General features: G+C 36.0%; 2 protein-coding genes and 1 long non-coding RNA gene across 4 annotated transcripts in view; 2 read left to right on the top strand and 1 right to left on the bottom strand.

Moving 5' to 3' along the window:
• LOC141434776 (uncharacterized) overlaps positions 1 to 24,485 on the top strand; it is a 249,464-nt gene that overhangs the window by 20,495 nt on the left and 204,484 nt on the right. The gene's annotated exons all lie outside the window — the stretch shown is intronic.
• The window catches only part of LOC141434773 (zwei Ig domain protein zig-8-like), a 450,603-nt gene that overhangs the window by 281,969 nt on the left and 144,149 nt on the right, over positions 1 to 24,485 (bottom strand). The window lies entirely within an intron of this gene.
• LOC141434899 (uncharacterized) overlaps positions 14,041 to 24,485 on the top strand; it is a 147,080-nt gene continuing 136,635 nt past the window's right edge. The window contains exon 1 of the mRNA XM_074097388.1: positions 14,041 to 14,291. The gene's annotated coding sequence lies outside the window, so the exon portion shown is untranslated. The remainder of the gene's footprint in view (positions 14,292 to 24,485) is intronic.

Here is a 24,485-nt window from a genome sequence, read left to right as displayed (position 1 = left end):
AAACTAAACTAACTAAGCGCCTCATCAAATAATATGCTTTGCATTACTAATAAAATCGGATAATACTACGGACAACTGGTGTATCATTCCATACCCTCATATTACCGCCAACCCCCTTTACATGGCGACCCTGCCTACGCTACGCTAGCCATGGAACTGAAGAAAGAAAAATTCGAAGAAAGAAGAAATAAAGCTGAAGAATAATATAATGAAGTACCGAAGCCATTCTATATCAATTAAAGAATAATTCGAAGAAAGAAGAAATGAAGCTTAATATTAAAGACCGTGAGGCAAACGACCTGCTATCGTCTAATTGAGCATATACATCATATAATGTACGCTTTATGTGCTTCATTCAAATTATGTTCGACACAAACGTTATTTGAGAGAAAGAATTGGAATTCAAAAGCGCAATATCTATAGTGTTATGCTACATTTGAGTTTAATCTGGTATTATTTTGTTATTATAATTGTATTTTCTTCTGTGTGGCACTGTTTTTTATACTCGTAGTATATATTATTCTGTGTATCGACCCTTAAAAATACATACTTACCTACAAATGTTAACTTTCTCCATTATAAATACTTTGCAATGTATTGAAACAATAGCATAATTACAGTGAAAACAGACTGACAGAAACAAAGTACTCAATCACCCAGACAGTATTTAAAAGTAAGTTATACTTAGATTAATCTATCAGGCGTGGCTTAATGTGACACGTGATACAGACAGCTTGGTGTGTCCATAATTATGAACTGAAATCGATTTATCTTTCTATAATAATATTAATAATTACCTATTAAGTATGTAAATTTACCTATAATTGGTAAGAAAGTGGTTTATTTATGAAGTTATTAGCTTAACCCGCGGCTTTGCCCGCATAAGAATCACTTTCTTGAGAAACATGTACAATCATAGTATGGCCTGAAAAAAGTTGACGATCTCTACGATAAACATTTTAAAGGCGCAAGGTTCGCGCGAACAATGCCATCTATTGAGTGCAGACAAAGATAACACACCTCCCTGAAAGCCGCAGCACTTCAACATTCTTGAATAGCGCCCTCTATTCTTAAGTTTAAATATTACGCATGACGGAATACAATGAAAACCACAATAGTAAGCGATACAGAAAACAGGTATAGCAAAAATTTTATCAAAAATATCTGAACACGACTCTACTGTTAACGGCATAGAAGCGTGTTCAGATATTTTTATTCAATTTTTTGCTGACAAGTTTATGAACTTGCTTGTACATAGAGAGAAAATTAGTAGGTAAGCAATAGGCAACCTTATTGCTTTAGTTATAGAATGTCTCAACCCAAATTAGTACTCGTATGTACTAATAATAGTGCGCCAAATATTATTTATACCAGCGGAGCTGTTATATTTTTGTGATTGAGCAACAATTAATTTTATGGAATAGGATAGGATAGTAGAAAGGAGTAGCGAGGCAATGAGTGATCCATTCCATGATTGGTTGACTCAGCCAAAAGGTTAATTTTACGTCAATGGTTAATGTCACTCAACAAATGTCAATTTTTTTTTTAACACCAGGGGATTGCAAATGCGTTGCCAACCTAGAGGCCTACGATGGGATACCTCAAGTGCCAGTAATTTCACCGGCTGTCTTACTCTCCACGCCGAAACACAACAGTGCGAGCACTGAAATTTGTTATTATAACGGCAACAGAAATCAATTTGGTTTGCAAATAGCTGGACATCTGGAATATCACCTAAGCTACTTTTTATCCCAACAACTCTACGGGATCGGGATAAAATATCAAAATATCAACCGCTATGATAAGAAATATAAGAAATCTGCCGTGAATGTCTTATATGCAAACTTTAATGAAATCCACGATGTATTTTTTACGAATTCCCATGGCAATTGAATTCATCATCATCATCATCAGATTGAAGACGTCCACTGTTGATCAAAGGCCTTCCCCTTAGAACGCCACAATGAACAACAACTCGCCGCTTGCATTCACGGGTTGCCCGCAACTCTCACGATTTCGTCAGTCCACCTAGTGGGAGGACTTCCAACGATTCGTTTTCCGGATCGCGATCGCCACTCGAGAACTTTAATTAATCCCGAAATTAGTTATAACCCGGAATTTCAATTTAACAGCTGGACGTAAATGGTTTATGCATGCAAAGCCGCGGACAATTACTAGTCCTAACTAATCCTACTAATATTATAAATGTGAAAGTTTGTGAGTGAGTGAGTGAGGCTGCACGGATTTGGATGAAATTTAGCAAAAAGTAATTTTATAACCTGAATTAAAACATAACATACTTTTTTATCCCGATATTCCCACGGGATAGGGATAAAAATCTCGAAATTTCAACCGCTAGGTTTAGAGTCTTGAAATTTTAGACAGTTGTTCTAAAAGCAACCTCAATGAAGACCATGATGTAATTTTTTGGAATTCCCAGGGGAATTTTGTAAAATCCCGGAATTTCAATTGTAACTACCAGATTGAGCGAAGCTAAGCCGCGGGTAAAGTCTAGTAATAATATAATTTCCTACTTTATTTTGTCAACATCCGAGTGTCTTCATCCATGCGCTCCTACCGCGATACAACATACAACCCATCCTTTTCACACGTAAAGAACGATCAAAGTAAAGTTGCCAGTCCACTGATCAATTATCCTTAATCGCAAGGGAAAACAGGTCACTACATTTTTAATAAGCAGCCTCTTTTAGGCTAGTTAATGACAACGCTGTAATTATTGGGGAGTCACATTTTGATTGATTTCCTTCTTTAAGTAATTTATTAAAGGATTGTTTGCTACAAACGACCTTTGGGGTACGGTGCACGGTGTGGGAATTTGTTTTAATTTTAGAAGTACGAGTAGGTTGTGGTTAAAATTACTCGACGGCTACAAGAAAATCAAGTGTAGGTAGTATGAAAACTTCGCGTCAAAACGAGCTTGATACTTGATACTTAGTCCAAAGGTCGACTGGTGACGCGGTCGCTACAATGTATGGTAGTCGTGGTCAAGTCCCAAGATGTAATATACCTATGATTTTTTAATATACCTATTGTCATCAAAACAGAACACAGAGAAAACAAAGAGAAAACAGAGAGAAGAATAAAATACACGGCCAAGGACTTTATTCATGAGTCACCATAGAACCCATGTTAATTGATGCGATATCATAATACTATAAAGTTTCGTGTCAAATCGTGTCTATTGAGGAGTTCCCACCTCTTCAGACTATCCTGACCGGCCTACCAGAATTCCATCACCAGATTATTGTATTATATTACACGTCTGTTGGACCACTGGAGGTTAAGTATTTAAAAAGCTTTGTTGGAGCTTCGAAAGGTTGTCGCCCTAATGAACGGGCCTTATTCACACACACATGTTAAGGGTGCTACATGACACGAAATTACACCTTCCCTCAGTAAATCATGGGATATTCGCGATAGCCGGGGTGGGATAGTTAATCATAGCTGTATCTCTGGGTCGGATAACTCGGTAGTTAGTTAACATCGTTACTTAATGAACGGGAAATGTCGTTTGCGAGCAATGATTATGTAAGTGAAGATATGTCATCTGTGCTCACATTATCATCATAAGTGGGAAGATATCCACTGTTGCACAATGGCCTCCTACCACAGGGCGGACACGCCATACAAAATACGCGTTCTGGAATCTACATAGGCACGACGACGTCTGTACACGCGTCAATGTGTGCGTAAGACACACAGGGCTGACTATCGCAAAACCCTAGTACTATAGGGTATGTAGGTATGGCTTGAATGTGTAAATAAATGTAATCGTTAATCATATATTTTTATTTAAACCTACTTAAAATGTGTCTGTCTATGTATTTAAGCATTATTATTTTACATTACAATAAATATATGACTACAAACTTGAACTAATTATTCGGTACCTAATTAGTTATTTCATGTCGTATTAATCGCGATACTTTTAGAAAGCATTATTATTAAGAAAGGAAGTAGGCAGGGTAGGAACCTCAATTCTCGCGCGCCCACTGACAAGTTGGCGCTTGCTCGCGGACTCACGGCCACCGAGCCGAGCAATGACCTGCCGGCGCGCGGATTTCACGGAAAATTATGTGACTTTGTACGAGCGACAAATTATTAGAATATGACTGATTTTCGGGTTTTTAGGAAATAAATACAAATAAATGTTTTATAATTAAAGTTTATTGGTTTAATCATTTGAGACCTTATTAATTAAAGATTACTGACACTAAAATATTTCCTTTTAAAGGATTTGTCTCTGAACATTCGATTGTTAAATCGTATGTAATATGTAATTATTGCTCCCGAACTTAGTGCCGTGCGACGGTACGGCCGACATACATCGCGTTTCGCGCCCGACTGCTTTCCTACGGTTTTCCTACAATCTGCGCTTGAGGGGTGGGTAACTCGAACCGGTGCGGGGCGGAGCGTGTCCATTCTGTATGCCAGTACTATTATATATTCTGTGCTCCTACTTAGAAAGCCACGATGAACGATAACTCGCCACCGCATCTGCTTAATGGAACGCCTACCGAAGCTTTGTCTTCCGATTCGCGTTCGCCACTTATGGACTTCTTTGGTTCTGTTCTTCGAGCTATAAGAACAGCTCATTGTCACTTCAACTTGCATATTTTTCTAGCTATGTTGGTGACTAGTTCTTCCGCGAATTTCCGTATTTAGGTTTCTATCACACAAAAAACTTCGAGCACAGGTCTCTCTTTTGCTTGTTGCGTGATTCTGAGCCTCTCCAAGAGGCCAAAAGTCAAGGATCTCACATAACAACCGAAAATACATACAAAACACATAACATATTTATTTAAGTAATGCATTTTCATTACTTACCTCTACTATGTACTAGTTACCTTTTTAAATAGCTTTACAGTAGAACCAGGATCTTAATTTCGCTCAAGACTGGGCAGTCAGTTTTTTTTGTTTTTCTGAAGATCAAATGTGGAAGAAAAAGAAACGATCTTTTGTGTTGAATTCCGAACGACATTACGAGTAGTATAATAATCATTGTAACTATAAGAGTTCATTGATACACTTTTAAATCTCTGCCGTGCCTTGCACGTTAGGTTCTTACTATGAGTTTACATATAATATATTATGATGATATGGGAATAGGCTATAATAGAGATATCTCTCTCGGGGCCGGTGTTAACATCTGACATGACATGACTTGGCTATACCCGGACCGAAGTCATATGGAAGAGAATTGAAATTAGTATTTAGGAAAAACTTTGAGAGCTTATAAGTGAGAATTACAAAAGTTTAAAACATTACAAACTACTGCGATAGCTTAACAGTTATTTTGACATATCTATCACACATTCAAGCAGTCTGCCTCTACTCATGCTAAATTCATTAACGAATGTTTCTAATTGAAACACGTATAGATAGAGGTTTTAGACACATAATGGCCATTATACAACTCAGCATATTACTAGTATAATCTAGGGTGCAAACGGTAGAAGCATATTCAGCTATTCAACTGAAGATTACTTCTCACAGGCGAGTGACCTTGAAAAGTATACCTTTGCCAGTTTCATCAGATCCTTCTTCGCTCCATGTTCTATGTAAATCGTGATTTTTAGTACTTCTTAACGACGCTGTCAAATAACGTTGGAAAGTTTTAACGGTTGTTTTTATACAGTTTCATCCGGCTTAGTGGATTCCTGAATTGAAGAAGGCTTAAAGCATAATTCTAGCGGCAAGGTACTTCATTTAATTAACAGTAATTTGTTCATACATCTATAAAAGCTTTTTCGTCTACGCCGTCCGACTGGTGGGTTGCTGCCTCTCAGGATGAGGTAGTTTCCACGCGAGCCCATTGTGAATTGGGATCATCATACATAATTAAATCGCTTTGCATCTCTGTGCCTGCACAGAACCCTGCACAGATCGAAAGAGACCCTGTTCTCTTACAATATTTTCTTTCACCGTAAAACTCGATGTGAATTTCAACTGTAAATTTGCACATAAAATGTAGATATTCAGGAAGTGCAATAAATAAATTACTTACATAAATATCGTGGGACACTTAAGAGCAATTGACCTAGTCCCAAACAAGGCAAAGCTTGTACTATGCATACTATAGGCAACGGATAAACATACTTATATAGATAAATACATACTTAAATACTATATTAAACATCCAAGATCCGAGAGCAAACATTCGTATTATTCATACAAATATCTGCCCCAGCCGGGAATCGAACCCGGGACCTCAAGCTTTGTAGTCCAGTTCTCTAACCACTTCCGGTCGTCGGAAGTGCGAGCTTGAATTCGAACCCAAGATCATCTGCTTGTGAGGCCCTAGTTCAAACTACTAGACCACCGCAAACACTCATCACAAGTCCCTAGGGATATTTTTTATCCCTAAAGAGTTTCAACATTTCAATATAGGCATATACAATTGAGTCCAAATTTCAATTTTGTCTTGCGATAATGAGTACCCCAAGATTTTTCTGATTTGTGTATTATACAGTACTTATACTAAATACATCCCACATCTGTATAAAGAAGTACATGTATGTATATTAACTCGCTCCGTATTATATAACATGGCATAAAACCCTAAATATGTGAGGCAGTAAACCAAAATAGGAAGTCAGCTCATAAACTGAGTTATTCGTGCCTCACGCTGTATTACAAAGTTAACTAAAGAACATTATTATATAGTTAGCAGTTACTTGAATTTAGCTACGTTATTTAAAGCCCGAATATTTTTTGTATAATTTCTCTTTTCAAACGTAACTAATTGAAAACGTTAGAATCTGACCATGTGCTTCCCCGTGAAGGAAAACGTGAAGAAACCTGGATATAATCTGTGAAGTAATTCAATGGTGTTTGTGAAGTCCCTTTTCACATTGGGCGCGTGTGAGAGCTGACACTGGATATTCATAGATGCCTACAAATTTATACGGGTCCCTTGGTGCGCGAGTCCAACTCGCAATAGGTCGGTTTTATTTTTACAAGCTTTTATTTAGTTTCATCTGTTGTCTGTCTGTCTGTCTGTCGGTCTGTCTGTCGTCTGTCTGTCTGTAATCAAATCTTGCAAGTTAAATTAGACCAACTTCCAGTAGTTGGATTGGCTTGAAATTTGGTGTGCAAATGTAGTTTGGGTGAGAATGCAAGTACAGTCAACAAAAAGTACAGTCAGCAAAAAAGCTTGTATTAAAAATGATTTTTTTACCAAAAACTCTATTATACAGTCGAGGGCATGCATATCTATACAGTCATAACGTCAAATATACTTGTGTATACGCATCCACCTTATAGTTAGCAGCATAAAAACGTACGGATATTTTTGACGTCTTAGTATCGTACAAACATTGTATATTTTCACTCGACACATTAATGCTCTCAGTTTTTGACTTCGGGCCTCTAATAGACTCTCGTACGTAATTCCTTATTTACCGCCCTCGACACACAATTTACTATTATATCCTTGACTGTACATAAATAGATTGCACGGAGGTAGCTATCTTGTGCGATTTTACTTGAAGAAAGGTTTAAATATGAGAATTTACGAAACGTACCAAGATTTGAATTAAGATTAAACAGTCATGCTTTCTCACGTTTACACACGCCCTACCACCAAATCCAATCTAACCCGAACATTCACGAGTGCACCAAAATGGAACGGAACATAATAGAACATAACACGAAAATGATAACATATAAAAATATGTAGTGCCCCCAAAATGGAGCCCGAATACGAGTCATTAACTCCTACGCTCTCGGATTGATATCTGGAGGTTCAAACTCATCCTTTTACCCCAAAAGGGGGAAATTGAGATATAAAACAAGGAGATAAAGCGTGCCCAGATAGAATATGGTCGCGTGCCAGAAGGGATAGACGTTCCTTTATAAGCTATGAGGTTTTATGAAGCCTTTTTTGATGTTTTTGAATTAAAATCTTGCCAGTTTTCAGACGTATAAAATGATGGTATTGAATATCTGTTTGTACGAAAATAGAATCGTTTATTTTATCAAAGTCGTTTATTTTTAGGTTCGTACGTATTTTTTTACTATGACGCTATTTATTTTATGCTGATTTTGAGTCCCTAAAAAGCTAAACATAGAAATGTTAGAACCGTTTTCATCATAAATATTTATAAGCTAATAATATTATTACTAGTTTAATATGTCTGAAACTGAATTACTTGGCAAATACAGGGGATGTCAACATGATTATTATTAGTACAAAGGTTCCACCCTAATTAATCATAAATATTTCCCGACTGTACATATTTAACTTATATTCTGGAATGTACATGAAAACTAATTGGAAGCATTTACTTGCTTGCTTATTAAAACCTTTGACAATTGAACTGCAATTTAAACGTTCTAATAACAATTCATCTGAATTTCGTCAGATAATATTTAGATCGTTTTGAAATAGGAAATTGAAATTAATATTTGCAGGTACAATCGCTTTATATACCTACCGTCATCCCGTCAACAAAGTATGTAAAGAAAGTACCATTTTTTATGGTCGTTAAAGTAATGTCAAACTGACTGACTGACGAAAAATTTATAACAAAAAATTGAACCGACCCCAAAAACCATGATAATAATTTTCTACCAGTCTGAAGTCGGTCAGTGCCTCAGCACGAGCCAGCAGGGGTGATTGAAGCCCAATATTATAGTGCGTAGGTGAGGTAGATGACTATAGGTCTACTCCTGCTGGCTCGTGCTTAGGCACCGACCGACTTCAGACTGGTAGAAAATTATTTTCATGGTTTTTGGAGTCGGTTCAATTTTTTGTTATATTTTTTTTTTCTATCACGGGTAGGTCTGTACCTACCTGAGATAGAACCCTAAAAAAGCTGATTGTCACATCGACCTGTGAGTGAAAAGTGTTTCATATTTTATGCCGCACGAACGTCGTTGAACCTTAAAGTGTTAATGATATTCCTTAGTCAACTATTTAGGTTACCTATAAAATAGTTAGAGAGGTTTTCGTACTCTTGTTTATAGGTCACTGAATATTAGGCGACGCGTAATATACAAGTTTCCCGTACATCCGCTGTAATATTAGTTTTGATGGTGTTTTCAAAGAATATGTTCTTACTTTCTACGACTTTTTCGAGGTTAGTATATTTTTTTTGTGAGGTTAGGTATTGGATCATTTATTTAGTTTGTACGACTCTGACAATACGCTTATAAGTTTATTTTTATACCTGACACTGTATTATTATCTGTCGCGTTGCGTTGTCATGGTACCAAACAAAATATTCTGATCACAAAAGCGTTTTATAATCCACGTGTATGTTTTCAAGCAAATGAATATAGAAATAAACAAATATGTCAAGTGAATGTAAAATATAACCCTTGTCCCTTCTCAACCGAAACCATTATATACCAAAATAGCGCAGTTCGTCATCTAGCCGTTACAGTTTAAAATAAAAGGGCATTGGTGATTCGGTTGACAAGGGGGAGTTAAGCAAAATAAGCGAAGGTTAAATGTAGAAGTAAAACAAAGACATGGTACTCACTTTTATTGAGATTGCCTTACCAACAGATGCACTTACTCTTTTGCACCACTGCACTCTGTTACGATCAAAAACGAACTACGTTGGCGCTTCTTTAAATGTCAAATGACACCTGTCTATTTGCCAGAAGTTCGGTTTTGATCATGAAGTCAACAAAACAGTATTTTAATATTATTATGTATACGAGTAAATAAATAATTGTTAACATGAAGTTAATGTGTAGTAGTAGATTTTTTTAATAAGTAAGCACTTGAGTCTCAAACAGACTGCGACACTACGGTACACTCACTGTAAACACAGTTAGATAATTGGCGGTCCTCTACTGTGCGTTTTTCCAGAAATTTCCTGCCTCGCACAGCAAAACTCTGGAATGAACTATCGCCTGCGGTATTTCCGGACCGATATGACCTTCAAGTTTTCAAGAAAAGATCGTACTCCTACCTTAAAGGCCGGCAACGCACTTGTGACTCTTCTGGTGTTGCAGGTGTCCATGGGCGACGGTAATCGTTTACCTTCAGGCGATCCGCCTGCTCATTTGCCCCCTATACCATAAAAAAGGGTCGTGGTCTAAGCATAGCTTTATATTGACAGATATACCAGTCCACCAGAACCAGTCTAATTTTAATTGTTTACATTCACATGACATGCTTAGAATTTTATTTTTTATAATTATTACTAATCATATTACCTTTGACGATTTCAATACAAATTCTTATAACTGACATTTATGTAAATTATAATGTAATGATGTATTGAATGAATAAATAAACTAAACTAAACTAAACTATACGAGTACTTGAAATTTATCCAATGTTTCACCATCCATTGATTAAATTTATCTGACGTATAAATGTGATGCCGTTTCTGTTTGTTTCGTTCAAATAGACGGAGATGGCATCACATAATTTAGGCCCTTAATCTTAACACGTTCAAATCACATTCGCAGAGAAAACAAATGCTGGAACTATAAACTTCATCACAGGAACGGTCCCATTTGAATTACTAATTCTCGAAAGTAAGTTCGGAGCGTTAAAATTCTAAGGTTGAACGTTTGAAACTCCGAGGCTGGCAACACAAATAGAGAACTTTAGAGGGGAAACGTGGGAAGTAAGAAGCCAGGATGTCTGCCGGCTCTGTTCTGAGCACAGAGGGAGTGCCGGTGGTTACAATGACGAGCGTAGCGGTTTTTAACTCACTTGAAAAAGCTGTCAATTCAAATCTATATCTTTGGGTTTCGACAAACGCGAATTCATTTTGTAATATATACTGGATAGTGATAACTTGCTATTGAAAAAAATTGTAAGTATGATTTTTTATTGAAAACAATAACGAAGATACTCGGAATAACGAAAATTACCTTCATTTCATGTTGGTTGTCCAAAACCCATTATAGCTTTAAACCTGCAAAGTAACGACTGATTATTTGGTCACATTATAGTGCTGAACATTATCGTAAATATTTTATATGATAATTGCAGATATTATGTATAAAACTTTACCAATTACAATCATTAATTTTTAACCGACTTCAAAAAAGGAGGAGGTTATCAATTTGGTTGTATTTTTTTTATGTTTGTTACCTCAGAACTCCGTCATTTATGAACCGATTTGAATTTTCTTTTGCGTTCGTCTCGGAATGCCTTCAAATAGGTCCCATAAGCACCAAATCAGGATCTGATGATTCGATCTTAAGGAAATCGAGGGAACTCTTCAAATGTTGTAGGGATACCTATAGTAAATTGGATTTACCTATTAAGTGGTAACTCGTGCATTTGCTCTTGAAAAGTCATCATTTGGTAAAGTGGAACTGATGATGAAGACCACAGTTGACCATCGGAGTTACTACTCAATAACAAGTATTTCACGGGTTGAATTTTAATTACTTTGACACAGTTGCTAAGCAATTTATGCTCCTCGTAATGCATATGGTAAAACCAAATAGTGGCACCCAGATGACTATAGGTCCACTCCTGCTGGCTCGTGCTGAGGCACAGACCGACTTCAGACTGGTAGAAAATTATTTTCATGGTTTTTTTTGTAGTCGGTAAAAGTTTTTGTTATAAAACTTTTCATCAAAACATGGAGCTTTTAATTTGACTATTAAATTCAGAAATTTCCCGAGTTTATAGTATTTATTTTTACTATTTCTCCGTCAAAGAGAAGTAAAGTTTAGTAATTTTATAGTGATCTATATATTCTTTAACAACATCACCATTTTTAGCTCCGGGCGAGCAATATACCTATACCATGTAGGTTTAGGCTGTGGCAATATGTATGTACAGAAAAACAAAATATTTTATCACTGCGTGAAGGGGTTTGATTAAGGTATTTGATTTATTTTAAGATTTATTTCAGCTTTTTATTTCTACGGGTTCCCGAGAAAAAAGATCTTGACAGACGGACAGACAGACACACGTAAAATAAAGTGATCCTATAAGGGTAATCATTTTTTGGCTTTTGAGAGACAGAAACTTAAAAATATAGCAAAAGCAAATACATATCGACTTTAGATGTAGAAAACACACCAAAATTTGAATCATCCGAATACGACGTACTCGTAGGTATGTCGATAGTTGAAGAGGCATCGAAAGAAAATGTAGAGGTGGACGTTATTTCACGTCACCGTATACAGTAACCGGTGACGTGCTGAATAACCAAATCACTGGTTTCACGTCAAGCGACAAGTGGTGATTTTTGTAACGAGCTTTTTTTGTGGTGATGCGATTTTCGCCTTAACGTTAACGTAGCACAGACTAAAAATTATAACCTTAACTTTATACAACGTCAAAGAAACGATTCTTAGATTATGAAATTATTGACATTACACCGAAAAACGATGCTTGTATTTAAATAACATCATAGCTTGTAACAAATTACGTAAAATACTAGGTTCATTTCTAACTCAGATACAGTGACTGTCACAGAACGCGTCACTGCAGGCAGTGAAAGAAACTGGTTACTAAAATCACTGGTGTTCCGTACTTTCTTCTATTTTAATGCCTTTCTTTATTTGTTTCGCAACGTTTAGCACATACAAATTATTCATTCTTATTTCTAAACGTTATTCTTAATTTGTAACTGGAATGATGCAATTTGATTTCCGAACGAAGCGCCGCGACAGTGCTGCCCTCCTACGGCGGTTTAATATGGCTGTTATTAGCAAGCAACTTCGAATGGCGGCACGCACGTCCCTAGAAATTAATTCGTTTCTGTTCTTCTTACAATTTCTCCTGAAATCCTGAAAGCTTCATTAGCACCGCAGTGTTTATATCTGACCAGTTCAGCCAGTGACCTATGGAGAGACAAGACGGGGGCCCCCAGGAAACCATCAGCTCGTCGAATTTGGTGAGTTCGGATATTGTATTATTCCAGGCTCCTTCGTATCATTTATTTCTTTCTTACAACTGGTTTGAGTAACCAGTGACATGATTCTTGTCGCCAGTTACGCTTCGTTTCCCCTAATCATGTAACGACCCACACCTAAAAATGGATGTGATGTCAATTAGTTCTGATGTATATATACTCTAACGTTTCTTTCTCTTACAATAACTTTTATATTAGCCACATATAACAAGTCAGAAATAAAGATATACTTAGGTACTAAACTTGTTCTATTCAGTTTTGTACCTTTATTTTCCGCTCTTTAGGAATCTCGGTAAACTTTGATAGACTCGGTTTCATATTTAATGAATACCTACTTTGTTTCAAAGTTATCTGTGTGTTCCTTATTTTCAAACTTTCCAAGTTTATTTTACATTTAATTTAGAAACATTATTCACAAGTTGGAGTCCGTAATTACAAATCAAACCCTTAACTTTGCCTTATTTTAGTTTTAAGTATTCTGTGTATACATTTTGTATTTAATATCGGTGAAGAATGTTAGGTACTAATATCATAAAGGCGAAAGTTTGTGAGCGTGTGTGTGTGTGTGTGTGTGTGTGTGTGTGTGTGTCATGCAGTTGTGCGTGCGTGTGCGCTGGGAAACTTTTTAAAATCTTTTCCTCCTGCCGTATTATACGGCTTAATTGCAAAATGAGTATTTATTATATTATTTTTGAATATATTGCAAAACAGATAGTCGCATTTAGATTTAAAAAGCAAATGGTTACTGCACTGTGTATAGTTTTGCCGGAAGCCATCACTTTATCTTCGTGTTTGTTTTATTTCAAATTAGCCGTTACCTGCGACTTCGTCCGTGTAGAATTCGGTTTTCACTATCCCACGAGAAGTGTGGGATTTTCCGGGATAAAAACTATCCTTTGTCCTTTCCCAGGATACAAACTATCTGTATACCGGATTTTATCTAAATCGGTTCAGCGGTTTCGCGTGATGAAGTAATAAACAAACACACAATGAGACTTACAAACTTTCGCATTTATTATATTGTAGGAACCTAGTATTTAGCGTGAAGCAGCGGGCACGGCGAGCGCCTGGCCTGTTACGTCACAGCTGTGGATTGCGGCTTGACCGCGCGTGGCCGCCGGTCACTGCGCCGGCGCCGGCGGTGCATTTACCTTAAGTTACTTCATAGTTCGCTCCATACAACCGCGGCGCATGGATGTTATTCTCATGCTCATGCTTGTTTGTTTACGCGCTTGGAAGCTTTAACTATACCGATACTTCTTCATATATCTAGACACCTCTTATTACGGAAACTTCTCTCTGTAACTCGCTATCCACTTCTGTGCTATTGTGAACTACGAGTGTGTGTATGCATTATAATTTGACTTTCTTTACGAAGTGACTTATCAAATTTATCGTACTTAGTGAATTTATCGGTTTCCGGTGGGTTAAAAAGAATGTATGTCTACTTCGGCGGCAAATTGTGTGTCAAGTTGACCGATTTCGTAATAAAATTTAGTTGCATCTTGCGTTATATTAGCTAAGGATCGTCAAATTGTATACAAAAGATAATAATATACGCGGTATCACCCAATTCTAGTAACGCGGATTTACGTTATCCCCGACGAATTACTAAGCTAAGATTTTAAATAAAGTTAACGCGAGATAATTCCCGCCGCAGTGATTCCAACAGCTGTCCCAGTTTCACTGTGTGCCAACCCTAGAGATAGGAATTTAGGCCAAGCGCCGTGGAATATTTATTCCGATTTAGCAAGAGGCAGCCGACTAGTGTTCAGTGTGTACAGTGCTTTATAGCGACGGGATGAAAAATGCACTTAGATAAAGCTCTACTCCGAAAAAGGGAGCTTGAGCTCCAAAATTTGTTGTTGCTTAGTGTTTTACGTAATTATGTAGAAACAGTTTTAGTTTTAAGACGAAATATAACAGTAATATTTAGGCTTTAAAAAGTATCAAATAAAACTTTGCTGTCTTGCAGATATTAAACTGAAAAAGTTTAGTGTTTCATTCAGTTATTCATTACGCTCTTATGCCATGCAGTTTGAGCAATACACATACGAGAATGAGTGAAGAGTTGGCCAAGTCATTAAGTGTATTATAAAAAATTGGCTTACTCTTTATTTGAGAACGTGTTTTTCAACGCTATTTTATAAGCAAGTTGGTAGAATATCGAGTTCCATAGACACGCCCTATACTTTTCAAAATGTTTTGTAATATGAGAATGATGTTGCGAGATTTGCAACTTTTTACATACATATGTCATTACATTTTTTTTGTTATTATGAGAAGGAGACAAACGAGCAAGGGAGCCATCTAATGTTTTTGATGGTATTGTTATTGTCTTGTTAGTTGTCCTGTTAAGCAGATTTTAACACAAATTATCGGCTATTCACATCCTTGTAACGATCTATACCGTTACAATACCTCTTACGTAAATGTAACCCAAGACAAGATACGTCATCATCTAATATTACTTTGGCAATGTCGGATGTCTCAAGAATACAAGAGACAAGACGTGTTGACGTCGACAAGATGTATCATCATCCTAGCCTATATACGTCCCACTGCTGGGCACAGGTCTCCTCTCAGAACAAGAGGGCTTGGGCCATAGTTCCCACGCGGGCCCAGTGCGGATTGGGAACTTCACACGCACCATTGAATTGCTTCGCAGGTGTTTGTGCAGGTTTCCTCACGATGTTTTCCTTCACCGCAAAGCTCGTGGTAAATTTCAAATGTAATTCCGCACATGAATTTCGAAAAACTCAGAGGTGCGAGCCGGGGTTTGAACCCACGACCCTCTGTTTGAGAGGCGATAGGTCAAACCACTAGGCCACCACGACAAGATGTATAAAATATAAATTTAACAAAACAAACAGAAAAAGGCAGATATGTTTTCTTAATATAGAACGGCTGGATAGCCAAAATGGCCAGCTAAAAAGCATTGGGTTTTGGGTTCTTGTAATTTTTTCTCTGTGTATCCGTTTTCTGTATCGCTTACTATGTCTGGTGTACAATAAAGAGTCTTTGTATTGTATTGTATCGATTCCCGATCGAGGCTGATGTTATGTATGAAAAAGTTTTTGTTATAAATTTCATTTTTAATACGAACTTTTTTACCTACTGTACTTTTATGTTAACTGTAGTTGCATTTTTCATCCAATTACATAATAGTGGGTCAAAAAAACTTGCAAGTAAAGCTTTTTAATATAAGAGTGTTTGTTTTCAATTCTTGGATGCTAATTTTCCAATTTTTAGTACCTAATTACTATATAGCGTTTTTTATTTCCTACAACTTTCCAGAACAAAAGCTTCGCTTAGTTTAGGATATAGGTACCATGTCAGATGTCGGTCTAACATTTTGGCAGCATGATGAAAATTGTTTTGCTCTGAGAATGAACTTTAGTTGAGTTCGAAAGGCGTGTTATTGCGCAAAGTAATTAAATGCCTGATTCAATAAATTAGAACCTACATACCGCTTAAAAACATCCTCAAACAACTCAGAATTTTCTAACCTAAATTCTAATGAAAGCTTCCTCCATCCACATTACCAAAAGCGTAAGATATAAGGCTGCAATTTCATCGTTGGTACCAGGTGCGCTGCACAGAGCTGGTTTACAAATGATTAATACCAAAGTGATGTTTGTAATGATGTGTGGTCGCTGTGCTAGCAGGCACGTAGTGCTAATATCTAACGGGATATTTGAAGACTCAGTTTTTATCAAGACTCAGCTCTAATAGAAAGCATTATTACCTAACCCAGAAAACCTGAACTTCCCATTGACGAATAGGAATACTACTTAAATATTTATATACGAATGTTTGTTCTCGGGTCTTGGATGTTTAATATGTATTTAAGTATGTACTTATCTATATAAGTATGTTTATCCGTTGCCTAGTATCCATAGTACAAGTTTTACTTAGTTTAGGACTAGGTCAATTGGTGTCAAGTGTCCCATGATATTTGTTTTATTTATCTATTTATATTTATTTTTTCTCGTATATACACTTGTGAAGCCCTTTTTTATTATCTCCTTCTATTATTTTTAATATTTATTAATAATACTAGTAGAGACCAGAGGAACAAAATAGTCTTAACCGCAATTCCTTTAATTTGTCAAACGGTATGAAATGAGTGTAGAACGAGCTGCCAAATGCAATATCGAGTACCCGCACTTTAAACAATCAATCTGACTTTTTTGGTTTAAAGACTCTTTTTTTTGATAATTTAATCAATATCTTTTCACCTTTCAACATCCCAGCGTATATACGCCCCACTGCTGACAGGCCTTCTCTCAGAATAAGATGGCTTGGGCTGTAATTCCCACGAGGGCCCAGTGCGGATTGGGAACTTCACACAAATCATTGAATTGCTTCTCAGATTTGTACAGGTTTCCTTCCGATGTTTTCCTTCACTGTAAAGCTCGTGGTAAATTTTAAATGTAATTTCGCATATGAACTTTGGAAAACCTAGAGGTGCGAGCTGGGGTTTGAACCCACTGTCCTCTGCTGAGGTCAAACCATTAGGCCACGGCTTCCTTTTCACCTTTAACGACGCCAAAAAGCTTAAAATTACCATGTCTTAATTCTGTTTCTAACCCCCGACGCAAAAAGAGGGGTGTTACAAGTTTGACCGCTATGTGTGTCTGTCTGTGGCATTGTAGCTCTTAAACGGGTGGACCGATTTGAATGCAGTTGAAAGCAGGTTTTCTAGCTATGGTTCTTAGAAATGTTTCATCAAAATCGGTTTAGCCGTATTTGAAATATTGAGCTTTGAAGTGCCAAAGTCGGGGGTTTTCCAACTCTTTATTGGTTAGGTTATTGAGACCTGTTTATTTCAATCGCGCTAAATGCAAATCGCTGTCAGACGTACCACACACCTGTAGCACTGTATAAATGTACCTGAATTCAGCTGGGAACGCTATCGCGTAACTATTTCAAAGTGTTTGCCATCCATTACCGCATGCTCCAACAATTATGCTTTTACTCTAGCGGTCGAAATTATTAACAAGCGGCAATGGACGGCGCTTGTGAAGCTTTAATTATAACTTACCTCGCTGCATTATCTTTGGTACTGGTACTTGATAATAAAGATATAATATCGCCATTGTTTATTTACTGACCACTTTTAGAAAAAGGAGGTTATCAACCCGACCCGCTTATACCTATGGATATTATTTTAACCACAGAATGTTTAGTTTGTTATCCTATTATTCGAATTAAATAAATGTAAATAAAGGTGTATGTTGGTTCAGTTCAATACAAGATTGACAGAAATAAATGACTTAAAACACTTTAATGTTAGATTTTGTAAAATAGCAACTTACAAAATTTTAAGAAAACATGCGTACTTATGTCTATATTATTATTATTCTCTCTCCCTTTCTTTCTCTCCGATTCCTCCATCCGATTACCGTCAGTTAACACTAATCAATGGATGGTGAAACAGGCCCTAGGGTAGTATCGCTAAACTAGTCCCAATCCGATTAAGAAACGCACGTGTTTAAACTTGCTTTGTTCTGGTAGCATGAACAGCAAGTAGGTATTTTTGATGGCTTCTGTTGTAAAATACGGACTGATTAGATAAATAAATATCATAGGACACTGGAAACCAATTGACCTAGTAAAACAAACTAACTAAGCAAAGCTTGTACTATGGATACCAGGCAACGGATAAACATACTTATACAGATAAATACATACTTAAATACATATTAAACATCCAGGACCCGAGATCAAACATTCGTATTATTCATGCGAATATCCCGGGCCGAGAATCGAACCCGAGACCTCAAGCTTCGTAGTCAGGTTCTCTAACCACTTCGCCGGCCCGGGGAACAAAAAGATAACTGCAAAAACCAAATTTTTCAGGAAAAATCAAAAACATGTTTTGCTTAATTGTGACTTTTATGATAAACGTAGACAGTTGGTAGTTAGCTTTATGTAAACTTAATTTTTCATTACATCTCAATATGTTACTGTGATACACGAGAAATGTGTCAAAAGAAAGATATTTAAGAAATAGTAACTTAGTCGAAATAGATCACTGACTATTATGCGTTAAGACGTATATCATTTTATTCGGTGTTTATCAGGATCAAACACTAATATTATACCATTGGTGTACCATTTTATTCGACTACTTTTCAGTGTGAGCGGCGTTTAAGATAATAGTTCGTTACCATTTTATTCCCGTAATTATTAGGAATATTTTTTTTACTAAAGGTTTTTAGGAAAGTTTTATAATAAAACAATAATATGATAATCAACATTGCAATATATTACGAACGATTCCAATAATACTAAAAAAACAGTCTTTCATTTCTTAAAATCATAGTTTTCCATTATAAAACGTGCAACACTACCACTGAAATGTAAGTATAGACGCAATTAGTCTTAATCAAATAAAAATAAACCAGCCAGTTTCATAAAGTAACTAAAAACAAAAGATTATTTTCAAAGACTAATTACCACTAAGCTTAAAGTATATAAAATCAAACAAAATAACCTACGCATTTGGTATTATTTTTCATCAGTCTAACAATAATTATAAAATCATTTCCTTGATTGAGCATTAACCCGGGTGACTATTATAGAGATGAAATCAGGTAAATCAATTGTCATCATCTTCCTCTTGGTTTTCATTAATTGCAGTACTGGTATTGATGCTCAGGGAGTCATAAAAGCCATAAAGACTAATGAAGTCGTCATAATAAAGCCTTACTTATAGGCATGTGCTCTGTACACAGCACTTGCAGTTCAAAATTGGAGAAAGGATTTGGGTTGAATAAAGGAGCTGCTGTTTGTCTTGTTCCCCGCTTGTTTCTTCGTGTTCGTGTTTGAACTATAGATATTAGTTTAATATCCTTAACTATTAAATGGTTCACGATTAACTTCCTCGCTCATGATTTTATAATATTGGGCCATTATGTTCTCTTTTTGTTCTTTTTAACACATTTTCATTATTTTTTTCGCCACATTTATTAGTAGTTTTTATTTTCTTTTTGTTAAATGATTTCTTTGATCTACATCCTGTATTTGCTTCTCCCAAATTCTTGAGTTTCTTGCTAGTCGAGTCTTGACTTGTGTCATCATTTCGTTTCTGTTTCCTTGTAAGTTTCTTCTGTGTTAAGTCATGATTTGTACAGTCCTCTTCAATCTCAGAGTCGGGTGGACTATTCATGAGAGTACAATGATTATGGGTCTGATGGTCAGGACTTTGGTGGCTGAGAGTGTACTGCGCAAGACTATGATGGGCAAGAATCATGGGCTGGACTCCGATCGAGACTCTGATGGGCAAAACTGCGACGAACAGGACTTTGGTGAACCAGGCTCCCATTGTCAAGATAGTGAGGGGCAGGAGAACTCTGAGAGTAAGGGTCTATACGCCATGCTTGAACTACCGACAATCGTTCTGAGATTACATTGCTACACAATTAAATTCCTCTGTAATGTTTCATCAAAATCATTACCATCAAAAGGCGACGCTAGTTCTTGTTCTCGATCATCAAAAATACTTCTAGAATTAGACGATGTTGACGGCTGTGGGTTGCTAAGGAATATTTGATTATGGCACCGTTTTGAATTCTTATGAAAGGGTCCTATACCTACATTCATCTGTCGAGATTAGTGTCAAATCATTAGAATAATTAGTGGTGATGCTATAAAATCCACAAAATTCAATACGAGGGAAATGTTCGATAAAGTTGATGGAGTGTTTATTATGTTCTGAAAGGCTTTTTTAAAATAATCTGAGTCTCCTCCAATACTTTAAGAACTCTCAGCTGTTAATTTTGAAATCTCTCTGGGCCAGGCCATTATTTGGACACATCTAGTGAGAAATCTTGGTTCAATTCAGAATCATTTTTTTCTGTAATTATTTGTCTTAAATCATATACATGTATACATACATGTATATGATTCTATGAATACAGTCGATGTTTGTTTGTCGATCACGCTTAAAATGGTGCAATACACAATTCATAAAACGTTTTAATATGTAAATACTTACCAATATTCTCATTATTTTGCCTTTTTCAATTAGTTTAACATTACTCATAATACTTAGTCATTAAACGCGATGTCCTTTGTTTATTCATTGTCACTCACTTCACTGTTACTCCAATCACACCAATAATTATAATATAGTTTTAGCACTTAAATATTCGAAATCAAACATTAAAACGCCGACACAATGTTTTAGTAAGTTGGTTTGAGAGCACACTGAGAGGCATTTTATTATTGTAAATAAACATTGCCACGTGCCTAGCACTTGATATGCCGATATAAACCATTGCAATTTATAAATATTCGTCCCGTGCAATGTGACAAAAGGAGATGGCAGTAAGTTTTAGTTCTGTTTCAAATGCGTCGTTTTGGTGAGCGCCATTGCACGAAAAGTATTTAGCGGTTTGCGACGAGAATAAAATGATAAGTCCGCATATCATTACTATGCGATCTATTTTTTGACGAGAACATAATAATATGGTTGTTTGTCATGCGATGAGATTTAATTATTTTATGATAAACTTACTGCACATTTTTATTCTAGTTAAAAGGGATATCAATAAAAAAATTGAAAAATATTGTATTTTTTTTTAATTTTGTCGTTTACCATACAAAATTTGCGAAAAAAATTGAGCAGGTGCTTTGGCACCTACGGATACCAAATATGGCATAAAAATAAAACTAAGATAATGGCGGTTATCATTTTGTTCCCGGGGACGGCGACTTGGCCATCCGGTTGTCACAGATAGGTAGATTTATTTATTACTTAGTGAAAATGATATTACATTCCATACAAAATGTCAAAATATAAAGAATTCACAAAAATATCGTCGAAAATAAAATTAGAATAAAAACAATGATCCAAATAAAATAAAAACATACATATTACAAAAATACGAAAATAATAATATGTCAATAAGTAAAATAATGTCAAAAGAAACAATTATGAAATACACACGTATTCCATGGTTATATGAAAACATGCAATGATTAAAGTAAGTAATAAAAAATTATACAGTCACAGAATGTGAATTTTTTTTTTTTGGAGATTTAATTATTTAATGGTTTACGACGAAAGCCACATTTAATTTTTTGTTTTTTTTTTCAATTTTGCTAGTTAAGCCTGTGGCGTTGTAAGAGCCCATAATTATGTAATATGTACTAATATTCTGCCCTCCTAAGCCAAAAGGTGCTATCTCAAAAAAAAACTAGTTCCTTATTAATACTATTGTGTAGCTTAAGGCATTCTGCATCACATGGTATGGTAAGAAATCGCTCTGAAGCGGTAAGGGCGCCTATTGCTTACCTTGGAAAAATTCTATATACCTGTTTTTTCTATTCTGCTTAATATGTGTTGGTGTTCAATAAAGAGTTATTGTATTGTATTGTACTGTATTGTATAAATAGCTCAAAAGTGTTTTTTTGGGAATTATTGTAAATGCAAAAGTAACTCCGTTGCCTTTTCACGCTGAAATCGTTAAAGGGATGATGATTATGATGGGTAGGTATAGAGATAGTTTAAGACGGTGGAAAGGACACATGATAGTTTATATCCCGGAAAATTGCATAGTTTTTGCGGGATAACGATAAACAGATTCTTCGCAGCAACGTGGGAAACGGCTAGTGTCTTATATAAGTCACATTACGTTCATTATAGTTTGTTATTTTTTAATACATTTAGGGGCTATTTCACCATTCAATGATAAGTGTTAACTGGCGGTTAAGTGTGATGCCATCTCTATTTGTTTTGTTCGAATAGACGGAGACGGCATCACATTTAACCGTCGGTTAACGCTAATCAATGGATGGTGAAACAGCCCCTTATTGCATAGTCATGAATGAGTTTCACATAGATAATAAATTGAATGACAATTGAGAATAATAAAAAATAGATAATGCATTCATCATCCCAGCCTATATACGTCCCACTGCAGGGCACAGGCCTCCTCTCAGAATGAGAGGGCTTGGGCCGTAGTACCACACGGGCACCAAAAGGCAAAAAAATAAAAATCATTAAATTAAAAAATATATTCTTTGTATTTTTATCTTGTAAGAAACCTAAATAAAGCTATAGCAGGTGTGAAAAGATTCATATCTTAGCGGAATGGCAAAATATTGTGAACCAAAAAGTGTTAGTGTTATCGCTAATTAAATAAATGTATATTTTCTTGTACAGTCAAGGGCAAAGATATCGACACGGCCAAAGTTACAAAAATATGTATACACGACTTTATGCACTTACCATTAAGGCCGTGTATACATATTTTTGCAACTTTGGCCGTGTCGATATCTTTGCCCTTGACTGTACGGAAGCTATAATATCTACAGTGTTGTACAGTGTAGAAGATATCCAAGTACAGTAACGTGACTGCTGCAGTGATTGATAACTGACTTTAACCACTGGAGCTAGAGACTTGAAATTCGGCTAACATATTTTATATATGTAGTTTGGAAAAAACTATGATTAATTTTATGGTAGAGTAGCTAAATTCCTGCCTGGAAAATAGTTAAATGCTTTCATCAATAACGATAGTAAATATTTGAAAAAATGAAGTAAATAGTAGTAGTAGTAGTATTTCTATTCTATTCTAAATAGTAGCTGTAGGTCGTCTATTGCGTACCTCCTAATTTTCTTTCTGATCACCCTGTTTTCTATGTATCGTTTAATATTTTGCTGTACAATAAAGAGTCAATTCAAACTTCATCACATTCATCGGATTTATTGTTGATCGCAAAATGTCATGCCCAATTCTGTTTAACGAAATGTTGAGATAATTAAGATTATATTGCTCCAATGACGTCATTTTTTTTTTACCGTTGAAAGTTTTTATTAAGAAAATATTAAGAAAATACAAAATATCCATAGGACTAAAACTACTATTAAATTAAAATAACTAAAACTTTAATTAAAAAAGAGAGGTGGGCCTCTTGGCATGGTGCCCATCACGCAGGCAGCATTCCCGCGTTGAACTGCGATTGAGATTCTTTGCGCGAGAAAGCTGCCGGCGCGAGGGTTGCCTGTTGCCTCCCTTAACCTATTGCTGAGCTCCCTGTGTAGCTCCAGCGCACCCTTACCCCAAGGACCTAGAGTCTCGACGCCGAAAGCAATGAAATGATATTGGGCGCCGAGACAGCTATATTTTGTGACCTTGAGGCGTTCATTGAATAATCATACTTTATAAGTGCGCGTGATCTTGAATCTTGACGCATAGTGACGAACATTTGTTACTTAAAAAGAAAATTACTACAATTTAGGCTTTAAGGGAGCCATTTCTTGGAGGCTTTTTTAGATCTCGATTTAAGGCATAAACTGAAAGTTCTAGTATGGATCTGACAAAACTTAAGACCACTTAAACCTAGATTAAAAAGCCTGCAAGTGGACGTAAAGCAATTACTTCTAAGTGATAGTAACTGAAGAAGAAAATCTTCTTTTAGATTTCTATAGCGTCTAAGCGGACCCTTACAGGACTTTCTCATCCGACATTTTGCTCTGTCCCTCCATTACAAGGTTGAATCTTTTGAGGTCTTTGAGAATTAACAAATACAAAACAATTATAATAAATTGGTTTTTTGGAGTATTTTTTTATTTTTTATTTCAACTCCAAATTTGTTACT

Source organism: Choristoneura fumiferana, chromosome 14 (genome assembly GCF_025370935.1).
Source record: "Choristoneura fumiferana chromosome 14, NRCan_CFum_1, whole genome shotgun sequence".
NCBI lineage: Eukaryota > Metazoa > Arthropoda > Insecta > Lepidoptera > Tortricidae > Choristoneura > Choristoneura fumiferana.
The sequence above is the reverse complement of the archived record's forward strand: the minus strand, read 5'-3'. Positions and strand labels throughout refer to the sequence as shown.